This window comes from Cucurbita pepo, chromosome 15 (assembly GCF_057944985.1).
Source record: "Cucurbita pepo subsp. pepo isolate OVF chromosome 15, ASM5794498v1, whole genome shotgun sequence".
In the NCBI taxonomy this organism is placed as follows: Eukaryota; Viridiplantae; Streptophyta; class Magnoliopsida; order Cucurbitales; family Cucurbitaceae; genus Cucurbita; species Cucurbita pepo.
In genome coordinates, this window is record NC_141812.1 from 5,722,873 (window position 1) to 5,736,214 (window position 13,342).

The window sequence follows — 13,342 nt, forward strand, 5'->3', positions numbered from 1 at the left end:
TGCATCGTGTCATAGTCGTTCTTCTTCAAATGTGTGGCCTCGTGTCTTGACACGCTCACAAAAAACCTTAAGGAGTACTCAATCCCCATTTTTCACCCATCTTTGTGGCTTTGTTGGACCTTAGGTAGGGTTTGCCTTTGGCGTTCAAACATCACTTATGTGGGATTAAAACTTGTTTGACCACACACGACGCCTATGCATGCATGTTCAATCACGTGCGACACAACAACGTTGCATCTCATCGTCATCTCGGCTCTCAACAACACGATCCATGTATCGTGATGCAATCTCATGTCTCGAGATAGCTTTACTATCTCGAGATGCAATCTTATCATTTGGCATCAGAACTTTAGGCTCAAGATAGGATATATGTTTTCTTTGCGTTTCTTCTCAATTTGATTTTTATTAATGATAAGATAAGCAATCACTATAAGGGGAGTAAGATTCAGATTACCTTGTTGATCGAATATCTCAAGGCAAGAACATTGTTTGAGATTCGAATCACTCCACAAGCAAGATCGATTATGTCTAGCTTGAATGATTCTTGTTGATCAAATATCTCAAGGCAAGAACACTTGATTGAGATTCGAATCACTCCACAAGCAAGATTGATCATGTCGAGCTTGAATGATTCTACATGCAACCTAAACTACATAGAATTGCAAAGAAAATTAGTCATTAGCTAAAGAAGAGCACAAATGCTTCTTTTACTGCATTTTCCAAGTCTCTTACAAATACAACATACATGACTTTATATAGCCTCAAAATGAAACTATTAAAGGCATTTCAAGAGTGTTAACATTCATACTTAATGACCATAATTAACCATTATCTAATTGTAACCTATAGTAAATAAAAAGTTTTAAAATACATTAATGAAATACAATAACTCTAAATTACTCTAAATTGTAATTCACCCAAAATTTATAACATGAAACTTTATTCTTCTTAGATGTGGCATGAATTGAAATATCTTTTGATAGTTTCAACAATATTTTCTTCACATCTTCATTGAAGCATATTGTATGTTTGACGTCTCTTGGTTCATATCAATCTTGGTTTGCTTAAATACATTTGTCAGAACAATTTGGTTGAGTGATCTAAAGCGCCAGATTGAGGCTCTGGTTCGAAAGAGCATATTTGTCATTTATTTTCTTTATTTTGTAATCTCCAAGTCCGCTACTAGTACATATTTCCGATTTGGCTAGTTATGTATTTTTGTCATCCTCATGGTTTTAAAACGCGTCTACTATATAGAGAGTCTATCCCTACTCCGACTAGTGCATCGTGTCATGGTCATAGTTCTTTAAATGTGCGGCCTTGTGATCTTGACACACTCAAGACAAACCTTAAGGGATACTTAATCCCCATTCACATTTTTAACCCAGCTTTGTGTCTTTGTTGGACCTTAGGCAAGGTTTTTCTTGGGCAACCATACATCACTTATGTGGAATCCAAGCTTTTTTGGCCATACACGCCACCTACACGTGTATGTTCACTCGTATGCGACATAACAACGTTGCATCTCATTGTCATCTCAATTCTCAACAACACGATCCATGCATCGTGATACAATCTCATGTCACGGAATAGCTCGATTATTTTGGTTTGCTCTAACACATTCATTGGGATTGTTTGGTTGATTTGTTTAAAGTGCTGGATTTATGCTTTGTTCTAAAAATGTGTGTGTTCAAAGCCTATAACTATCATATATTTTTCATCTTTTGTAAAGTCCCAAGCTAGCCGCTATTGTCTATTTTGGCTTATTATGTATCACTATCAACCCCATGGTTTTAAAACACGTTCCTTGTGGAGAGAGTCTAGCCTTACTCCGACCAGTGCATCATGTCACGGTCATACTTCTTCAAACGTGCGGCCTCTTGATCTTGACACGCGCATGACAAACCTTAAGGGGTAGTCTTTCCCCATTCACATTTTTCACCCGGCTCTATGACTTCGTTGGACTTTAGGTAATGTTTGCCTTCGGCAACCAAACATCACTTATGAAGAATTCAAGCTTGTTTGACCACACACGTTGCTTGCGCGGGCATGTTCAATCGTGCGCAACACAACACCATTGCTTCTCATTGTCATCTTAGTTCCCAACAACACGATTCATGCATCATGATACAATGCATGACCATCTTAGTTTGCTCAAACACATCCGTTGGGAACTGATCCAGGTGTCAATCATCTCATTAGGACATTTCAAACATTCATCCATTTAGATTCTCTTGAGCATCAGACTCTCCCATGTACATGCTAAACCATTTACGACATACTTTCTTGATAGCGGGTGCATAATCCAATCTTCGACACATGGGTTGGGGAGCAATATTGGCACACCTATGCCATCTCTTACTTTCTTGTTTCTTTCATCAAGAATAGAAAATGTTATCTATTTTAAGATTAAGATCAATCATTTGCTCATGCATAAATCCTGAAAAAATATGTAAATAAGGGTCACATTTTATGGTTCAAGGGTAATCTGCCATTGCAACCCGATCACAATCCTCCCCGAAATTTGTTGAACATGTCATTCTCTAATAATCATGCCAAAAACATGATGCATGGAACATAAAATTTTCAAATGACTCATAGTGTTGACTACGAAGGAATCATCATTCTTTAAAATCGCAAGTCAAATTCACTATCTATGCAAATTTTTCTAAGTGTTTTCAGAATTCTATGTAATTAAATATATATGTCTAGATTAGTTGAACTTAGATAAATATAACACGCGCAAGTTTAATGACTTTAAAAGCTCTTGTCCTACCTCAGGTATAAAAAGATACTTTTACTACATTGTCTTTTATGGTAAATGTGTGTTTAATCTAACCTTTTCAATTTCGAATCATAATAACTTAAGTGAACATTTAAGCATACAATAGAACTTAAAGGCTTCTTTTGAAGCATCTCGTCCTCAACTTTAGTTGAGCATCTTTCACATGACCGGGCTCCAATGTTGATCAACAAACTTACCATAGAGTCCCTCTTACGGTAGTGACCACACGGTGAACACATACTCTAGATAATTTTGGGGTTGCGACTCTGAGGAGACCGCACAGTTCTCATCAGACGACTGATTTGGATCTTGATATGGATGATCTTAGTCCAATTGTTCTTTATAATTTGTAAGTGTTGATTATATAGTTGAGTAAAGTGGTAGTCAAGATATATGTTTTTCAGTTCACTTTCTTCCTTTGATTGTTAAATGACAATTGCGGTCGTTGGGGTTTTGATAAGATAAAGAATCACTGCAAGGAGAGTAAGATTCAGATTACCTTGTTGATCGAATATCTCAAGGCAAGAACATTGTTTGAAATTCGAATCACTCCACAAGCAAGATCGATCATGTCTAGCTTGAATGATTCTTGTTGATCAAATATCTCAAACACTTGTTTGAGATTTGAATCACTCCACAAGCAAGATTGAGCTTGAATGATTCTACATGCAACCTAAACTACACAGAATTGCAAATAAACTTAGCCATTGGCTAAAGAAATCACAAATGCTCATTTTATATATATTTTCAAGTCTACCTACAAATACAACATACATGGCTTTATATAGCCTCAAAATGAAACTATTAAACGCATTCAAAGATTTGTAACATTCATACTGAATGTCATAATTAACCATTATGTAATTGTAACCTAAACTAAATAAAAAGTCTTAAAATACATTATTAATGAAATAAAATAACTCTAAATTACTTTAAATTTTAATCCACCCAAAATTTATAACATAAAACTTCATTCTTCTTCAACGTGGCATGAACTGAAATATTTTTTGATAATTTCAACAATATTTTCTTCTTATCTTCATTGAAGCATATTGTATGATTGATGTCTCTTGGTTCATATCAAGTTTGTTGTTACAAACCTTGAGGATGTGAATCTAAGAACGATCATTAAGGTCATATATTGTGTCTTCTTCTTCATTGATGGAAGCAAAAGATGCTAAACCGATTGAAACGGCCTCTTGAAGAAACTTTTAAAAATCACCTTTCGAAGATGTCTGGGCTAAAGCTGCTAGTAGCCTAGACATTGAGTTGAGAAATTCAGTGTTTTTTCTCTCTGGCAGATCTTGTAAATGACCATTTTTCGAAAGACATATCAAAACTATTACCATTCGTTAAAGGATTATCATATCCTTTCTTCCCTCATGCTTGATGTTCACACAAAGAACCTTAACATCTCATCAGATACTCACTTCATAGTAGTCATTTTCAGTATATTTTACAAGTTGAAGCATACAGATGTCTCCCCCACAACTCTTAGATCTTCTCCAAAAGGATTTACTATGCTCATTGAGGTAAATCTTGAGAAATCATCAATCTCTTTTCCAAAACCCTTTTATGGGATCAGATTACCAGGAATTCTACCTAGATCCTTGAATATGTGAGCCCTCCAATCACGAAAGACCCACTCAAATCATCCAAGGAAAGCGTAAAAGTAAAATTCAATAAAAATTAATTTTTCTTTCCAAAGGTAAAGATTCTTAAGCTCGTGAACCAGTACCTTAGGAATCTCGAGACCTCCATAAAAAATCATGTCAAAGTCTATGCAAACAGAGCCGGTTGATTACAACAAAGGAGTAGTTTCAGTCCATTATCTGATGGTGTTAATATAACACACGCGGAAGCAATTTGGATCTTAGGCACTCTTAGAACATCAATTATAGTAAATAACCAGCATGTTCATAAGTATTAAAACTCAAGGAATTTGAGTACTAACCTTTTGTAGTTCAAATTTCTTTTTCCTCACGAATCGGTTTTGAACCACCACTAGTGTCTTCTCTACTATTCTCCGGCCTTAGAACGGGATTGTGGAATTCGGTGAGTGACTAAACTTGGAAGGGATCTAGTATATATGAAGAGAGAGTTTGTGAGAGTTTTTTTTCAAGGTTTTTCCAAGGAAGAAGTTCCATGTACCTTGATCACTCTAGAGACATATTTGTATGTTCATGCAAATTTGAGATCACCAAATTTTGACACTCAAAATTCCACTCAAATGTGCGAGATTATGTCGCAAGTATGCAAATTTGAGTTATTTTGACGCTCAAAATTCCACTAAATTTGTGGGGTTTATTTGGCAAGCATGCAAGTTTGGTTAAACCAAATTTTGACACCTCAAAATTCCATTAACTCAAGAATTTTTTCATTAACGGAAGTTAACAGACTTTCTTCATTTTAATTCAACAATTAATTTGAATAATTAATTTCAAATTAAAGTAATATTAAATGATTAATGAAGCTATTTAATTAATAGTTAACGTTAATTCAAATACCAATTCCAATCAATTCCGACACATATTTGATTAAAATACTTAAATCTTATTTAAATATCTCTGATTCTCTCTTTTTGTTTAATTCGTAAATAAAACAAAACTGCGGTTAAATATATCGTATATATGTAGCGCATATTCCCTAATTTGAATTCGAACACTTCGAACTCACTCGTCACACTGTTCTATGGTTTAGTCCGATATGAGCTAGCAGGGGGATCTAATGGACCTATAGATCATGGGCTCCAACGATCCAAGATTTACCGGCTAAACTCATCAACCTTGTTAACCAACATTCGTTAACTACTAGGACACTTCACTATAGCCTAGCAGTTCCACTCCCCTCACTATAGATGTATTTTTGCCCATTTGATATAACCATGATTAGTAAGTCGATTCTTCACAAGTTGTTCGTAACTAGAGCTGGGTCAATTTACCGTTATACCCCTGAAGTTTCTTCTTGTTCCTTATGTCCCACTGATCCTCTAATGAACAATTGGTTTGTGGTTCAACTAGTAAACCGAATCCCTCTTAGGCCAATGAGAGTGTGGGGCCCCTTGTTCAAGACCTGGAGTCCGTACTTAAGGGAACTACCTCTCTTCTATCCCTAAAAGTGGTAGAAGCGAATTTCATCTTGCACCCCACTTCCTCAGCCATTCACCCAGTCTTACCCCTAAAATGGGAGGCCTATTGAGTCGACGAACTCGGGCCACTCTCACCCATGCAAATCTAAGGATAATTCCGAATAAACAAGAGTTCATGGTTAGCTCAAGATTAAGATCAAGTTACCTAGGTCATCGAATGAAAAGAAAATCAATCTCAATAGTAAACGACATTATAAAGTGAGAGTGATTTTCTTCATGGTTCGATCTTATGCAATACTCATTGCATAGGACGCCCCCACTCACATGTCTCTGCATGTACAATTTAGGGATCACATTATTTATGTCATATACAAAAGTGGGCCGCATCCATAAGCCTTATCACTGTACTATAGATCATTTTTTCTATATACTTGAACTTGATCCACTCTTATGTCTCTACATATAGTTCAAGTAATCATACTATAGTCCGAGTGTTCTAAGTTTATTGGATTTAGATTAATAATTGTAAAATTCACTTTATTCAATAAAAATCTTTACTGAATAAACATCAATAATAACTTTATCAAAAATAGAATATGTTTTTGTTTACCAACTATGTGTTTTATGACATAAAACCCAACATTATGAAAGCAAAACCAGATCTCCAACTCAAACTGAATTGGATACTACATCTATCTTCAACTAGATCGATATTATCACAAATGAATTTTCCACTGATAAAGAAATCCTGAAAAAGGCATTCCAACCTCGAAGTATATCCGGAATATCCAACATCAAAATAACTTCTCAAAAAAGATTCTCCCAACCATTGCCGGACAAGTAACGAAGATTGAAGAAAAAATTAAGGAAAACCGAGAACAAAAGAAATGAAAAACTATTACAAATATTACTAGCGTGAAATACCCAAAAGTTGAGGAAAGTTCATTTTTTCATACCAGCTATCTTAGACAAAGTAATCGGTCTTGGCTCAACAGAAGAGGCACTTGCTCTGATTGAAGAAAAGCTCAACAATCTTTCAATTTCGATATAACCTTCAAGTAGTTAAACTTATAGTGTCATAATGAACCATATGAGAACGACCTCAAAAATTGTAAAAAGGATTTCTCCAAAGAAGAAAAGATGACTGAAAAACTAGACCTCATCAACAAAATTGGTTAAATTAGAGGACAAAGTTCAAAAAACTAGATGAAGTGAAATTGGTATCCTAAGCCCTCTTTCCCCGATGTGCAGTTCGAAGAAAAAACTCAAATGACTCAATCCACCTATGATGGAACATGAATACATAAGTGGAATATAGATGGTCTATCTGGTCATCTAGTCATAAATGCAATCAACGAAATGTTGATGGGAGCTAGGGCCTATAGGCTTCGAGGTAAATTTGACCACACTATTGCTCAAATTGTAACTTCTGGTTTCACAGGAGTACTCAAGGATGGGTTAGAGAAGCATATCTACGACGATGAAAAGCAAAGGATTCTCAACCATACTACTAGAGAAAAAGAAGTACAAATATCAAAAGAGAAATTGGAATATCTAGTTATGAAGAATGATATAAGTGTTGAAGAGCCCTTAATACCCTTTTATATACTGTCTTAAATTTTGTCGTAGGTGAATTAGAAATCCATACTGAACGTTTGAGAAAATTCTTATGAATGTAAGATGCAAAAAGTTACTTCTAATGGTACAAAGATATGTTTGTAACTAAGGTTATGACAAGATTTGATAGTACCCTTTAATTATGGATGATGGGCTTCACTCAAGGACTTCCAAAGTATTTTTCTCAAAGGATAACTACCGCTCTCAATGAAGAGCATGAGCATAAGATTCCTTGGAATGAATTCACTTATGGTGATTTAGGTTCTGTAATAGCCAAGCTGACCGCCAGCAAATATTGTCTACTTTAGCCCGTTACGTATCGTCTTCAACCTCACGATTATAAACACATATGTTAGGGATCAATGATATTAATTAACTAATCAGAGTGGCATAGTGGAAGCGTGGTGGGCACGTGGTGGGCCCATAACCCACAGGTCCCAGGGTCCCAGGATCGAAACATCAACTATAAAATGATACAAAATAGGAAAAACCATGTTATGTATCGCTGTCCACATCATGGTTTTAAAATGCGTCTACTATAGAGAGAGTTTAGCCCTACTCCAACCAGTGCATCGTGTAACGGTCATACTTCTTCAAATGTGCGGCCTCGTGATCTTGACCGGCTTGCCAAAAACCTTATTGGTTACTCAATCTACGTTCACATTTTTCATCTGGCTTTGTGGTTTTGTTGGACCTTAGGCAAGGTTTACCTTCGACATTCAAACATCACTTATGTGGATTCAGAACTTGTTTCACCACACACATCCTCGATGTATGCATGTTCAATTGTGTGCGACACAAAAATGTTGCATCTAATCGTCATCTCGGTTCCTCATAACACGTCCCATGCATCATGATGCAATCTCATGTCTCGAGATAGCTCGACCATCTTGGTTGTACAAACACATTCCTCGGGACAGTTTGGCTGAGTGGTTTAAGCTGCCAGATTAAGGCTCTAGTTCGAAAAGGCGTGGGTTCAAATCCCATAGTTGTCATTTATTTTTCAATTTTTGTGAACCTTCAAACTCGCTGCTAGCACATATTGTCCGCTTTGGCTAGTTACATTTTGGCGTGTTATGTATTCAGCCTCATGGTTTTAAAACGCGTCTACCATGGAGAGAGTCTAGCCCTACTCTAACTAGTGCATCATGTCACAGTCATACTTCTTCAAATGTGTGGCCTCGTGATCTTGACACGCTCACAAAATTTTTTAAGTACTCAATCTCCATTCACATTTTTCACCCGGCTTTGTGGCTTTGTTATACCTTAGGCATGGAATTAAAACTTGTTTGACCACACACCCTGTCTACGCGTGCATGTTCAATCATGTGCAACAGAACATCGTTGCATCTCATCGTCACCTCGATTCCCAATAGCACGACCATGCATCGTATTGCAATCTCATGTCTCGAGATAGCTGGACCATCTTGATTTGTCTAGACACATTCGTTGGAATAGTTTGACTGAGTGGTCTAAGGTGCCAGATTTAGGCTCTGGTCTGAAAGTGTTTTGGGTTCATGTCATTTAATTTCATTTTTCGTAAAGCCTCATATAAAGCCTCAAGCCCGATTCTAGCAGATATTGTCTGTTTTGACATTTTATGTATCGTAGTTAACCTCATGGTTTTAAATCACATCTACTATGGAGAGAGTCTAGCCCAACTTCGACCAGTGCATCGTGTCATGATCATACTTCTTCAAATGTGGGGCCCCGTGATCTTGACACGCTCATGACAAACCTAAAGGAGTACTCAACCTCCATTCACATTTTTCACCCATCTTTGTTGCTTTGTTATACCTTAGGTAGAGTTTTCCTTCGGCATTCAAACATCAATAATGTGGAATTAAAACTTGTTTGACCACACACGCCGCCTATATGTGCATGTTCAATCATGTGCGACACAACATCCTTGCATCTTATCGTCATCTCGGTTCCCAACACCATGACCCATACATCGTATTGCAATCTCACGTCTCGAGATAGCTCGACCATCTTGATTTATCCAAACACATCTATCGGGATAGTTTGTTTAAGTGGTCTAAGGTGCCAGTTTTAGGCTCTAGTCCGAAAGGGCGTGTGTTCAAATCGCACGGTCATTTATTTTCATTTTTTTGTAAAGCCTCAAGCTGCTAGCTAGCACATATCGTTTGCTTTGGCTAGTTACATATTGTCTTCTTCATCACGATTTAAAAATGGTTCTAGCAGATATTGTCTGTTTTGACTTTTTATGAATATTTGTCAACCTCATGGTTTCAAAATGCGTATGCTATGGAGAGAATCTAACCCAACTCCTGCCAGTGCATCGTGTCACGATCATACTTCTTCAAATGTGCGACTTCGTGATCTTGACAAGCTCATGACAAACCTTAAGGAATACTCAATCCCCATTCACAATTTTCACCCCACTTTATGGCTTTGTTGGACCTTAGGAAGGGTTTGCCTTTGACGTTCAAACATAACTTATGTGGAATTAAAACTTGTTTGACCAAACACGCCGTCTATGCGTGCATGTTCTATCATGTGCGACACAACAACATTACATCTTATCATCATCTCGGTTCCCAACAACACGACACATGCATCATGTTGTAATCTTATGTCTCGCGATATCTCGACCATCTTGATTACTACGAATACATCCGTTGGGACAGTTTGACTGAGTGGTCTAAGGTGCCAGATTTAGGCTCTAATCTGAAAGGATATGTGTTCAAATCCCACAGTTATTTATTTCCATTTTTTGTAAAGCCTCAAGTTACTAGCACATATCGTCTGTTTTGACTTTTTATGAATTGTCAACCTCATGGTTTCAAAACGTATATGCTATGGAGAGAATCTAACCCAACTCCGACTAGTGCATCGTGTCACGGTCGTACTTCTTCAAATGTGCGGCCTTGTGATTTTAACGCGCACACGACAAACCTTAAGGAGTACTCAATCCCCATTCACATTTTTCACCCGTCTTTGTGGACTTGTTGGACCTTAGGCAGGGTTTGACTTCGACATTCAAACATCACTTATCTGAAATTAAAACTTGTTTGACCACACACGCAGCCTATGCATGCATGTTCAATCATGTGCGACACAAGAACATTACATCTTATCATCATCTCGGTTCCCAACAATACAACCCACGCATCATGTTGCTGTACGACCCGAAATTTTCTACTTAATTTAAGGTCGCTACTGTATACCTACCATAAACATTGAATACGGAAGACTTCATTTAAATTTCATAAAACATAACCTTTATAGTTTAAGGATGATCTCAATCCAATTGATCTTTATAATTTGTAAGTGTAATCATATAGTTGAGTAAAGTGGTAGTCAAGATATATGTTTTTCATTTCTCTTTCTACCTTTGATAGTTAAATGATAATTGCAGTCGGTGGCGTTTTTTGTTACAAACCTTGAGGATGTGAATGACCATTGAGTTGAGAAAATCAATGTTTTTCCTCTGTGGCAGATCTTGTAAATGACCATTTCTCGAAAGACATATCAAAACTATTACCTTTCGTTACAGGATCGTCATATCCTTTCTGCCCTCATGCTTGATGTTCACACAAAGAACCTTAACATCTCATTAGATACTCATTTCATAGTATTCATCTTCAGTATATTTTACAAAGTTAAAGCATACAAATGTCTCCCCCACAACTCTTAGATCTTCTCCAAAAGGATTTACTATGCTCATAGAGATAAATCTGGAGAAATCGTCAATATCTTTTCCAAAACCCTTTCATGGGATCAGATTACAAGGAATTCTACTTGGATCCTTGAATATGTGAGCCCTCCAATCAGGAAAGACCTACCGTTTGCTCAAATGATTGAACATGATGATGGAAAGCGTAAAGAATTCAATAAAAATTAAATTTTATGTGCAAAGATAAAGATTCTTAAGCTCGAGATCCAGTACCTCAGGAATCTCGAGCGGTAGATTACAACAACGGAGTAGTTTCAGTCCATTATGAGGGAAATCCCAGATCTCCAACTCAAACCGAATTGGATACTACATCTATCTTGTCTGATCGATATTATCACAAATAAATCTTCGACTGATAAAGAATTTATGAACATGCAAATATGACTCTATAAATAGAGTAATGAAGATACTAGTGGTGGTTCGAAACCGGTTCGTGAGGAAAAAGGAATTTGAACTACAAAAGATTAGTACTCAAACTCCTTGAGTTTTAATACTTATGAACATGCTAGTTATTTACTATATTTGATATTCTAAGAGTGCCTAAGATCCAAATTGCTTCCGCATGTGTTATATTATCACCATCAATTGGTATCCGAGCAAGTTTTAGGCACTTTATTTACATTAATTTGAGCATGGTGGGTACCATTTCATGAATAAAATTTTGTGGTTGATAAAGTGGATATTTATGGTTTTGGCATTTTTTTATGCTTCCTTTTGATACAATTATTGTAATTGGCCTAATGTGTATGGACTTTAATAATTTAAGAAAGGTCTGTAATTTTTATGGAGTCATTATTGTCCATTTTAGGTTGTAATTGATCGATAATGAAAAAAAAAAAAAGCAAGTTGAACCAAAGAAGAAGATGGAAGAGGCAGTTTGGGTATTTTTCTACTGGTTGGGGTCCGGTTAAACGTTTTTAAGGGTTGGTTCGACCGGTTCGTGATCTTTGGGAGCGGTTCATGTTAATTTTAAAATATTTAATATAATAATTTAGTTAATTGCTTGCTTTAAAATGCCAAAACCAGTCCACTTTAGTGTGTTTAATTAATTAGGCATTGTGAATGTATGTTTTAATTAAATAGAAAATGTATATGCATAAAGTATGCCATATAGATTTAAAATCCCACCATAGGCTAACCATATAGATTTAAAATCCCACCATAGGCTAAGCATGTTTCATGCATTAAAAGTAGGTTATAAGTGTTATAATGTATAGTATGCATGTTTAGGGTTCCATGAGTGATAGATATAAATTGTTAAATTATTGCATGGAATGGATGATTATATAATTGTTATATGAAGCATGTTAGATGCATATTATAGGTTATTTCCAACGTCATAAAATGAGATATACGTTAAAATCTATAATAAAGATAAGTGCATGCTCACTTAGGGTTAAGAACCAAGCACGATCAATTTTAATAGTTAAAATAGGTCGATATCTTGTAAAATTGCGATTACAAGAAAGCTCACCTGACACGATCTTGTCTAAGGCTGGAGACTTAAGTTGACGGTTTACGAAACACCTACTACTTGGAGATCGGACCAGTACTTGAGCTTAGTTAGCCCAAGTTTTATGAGCATGCGTGAGTAATGTAGTTTTAGAAAAATCACCTAGACTTAAGTTATATTTAATTAGCCGAAATATACCTAAGTAATGAGTATACCCAACCATCTAAATACTTAGTGGGAGGAAAAAGATATATGAGATACATCGTTTTCTTTATATGCTCTCTAAAAAATTCACATCGTGAGATTCATGCTCGGCCTTGTGTCGCCCTAGGAGAGGCCTCCATTTAGAAGGTATTTGAATGAGTCAATAACAAGGTGAATAGAGAAAGTATAGTTAGTGGGAGAAGGATGTATATCAACACGTTCTATGGTCTTCACCACTAGGTTGCACTGTGAGATTTCCATGTTACGCCTACATGTTGCCCTAGAGCAACTACCCATTCGGAGGGTCGTAACATGGGAGTCGAAACAACCCAAACTCCAGAAATGGATAGGATTTCTTAAGTCTATTCCCAACTTTGGCTTTTTCATTCAATAGCATTGTTGGGGCCGATCTCTGAGGTCTGAAAATGGCGGGCCACACTTACGAAGAATTACTAAGAGTTAGTATATTCTTGACCAAAGTAGCGATAACTAATA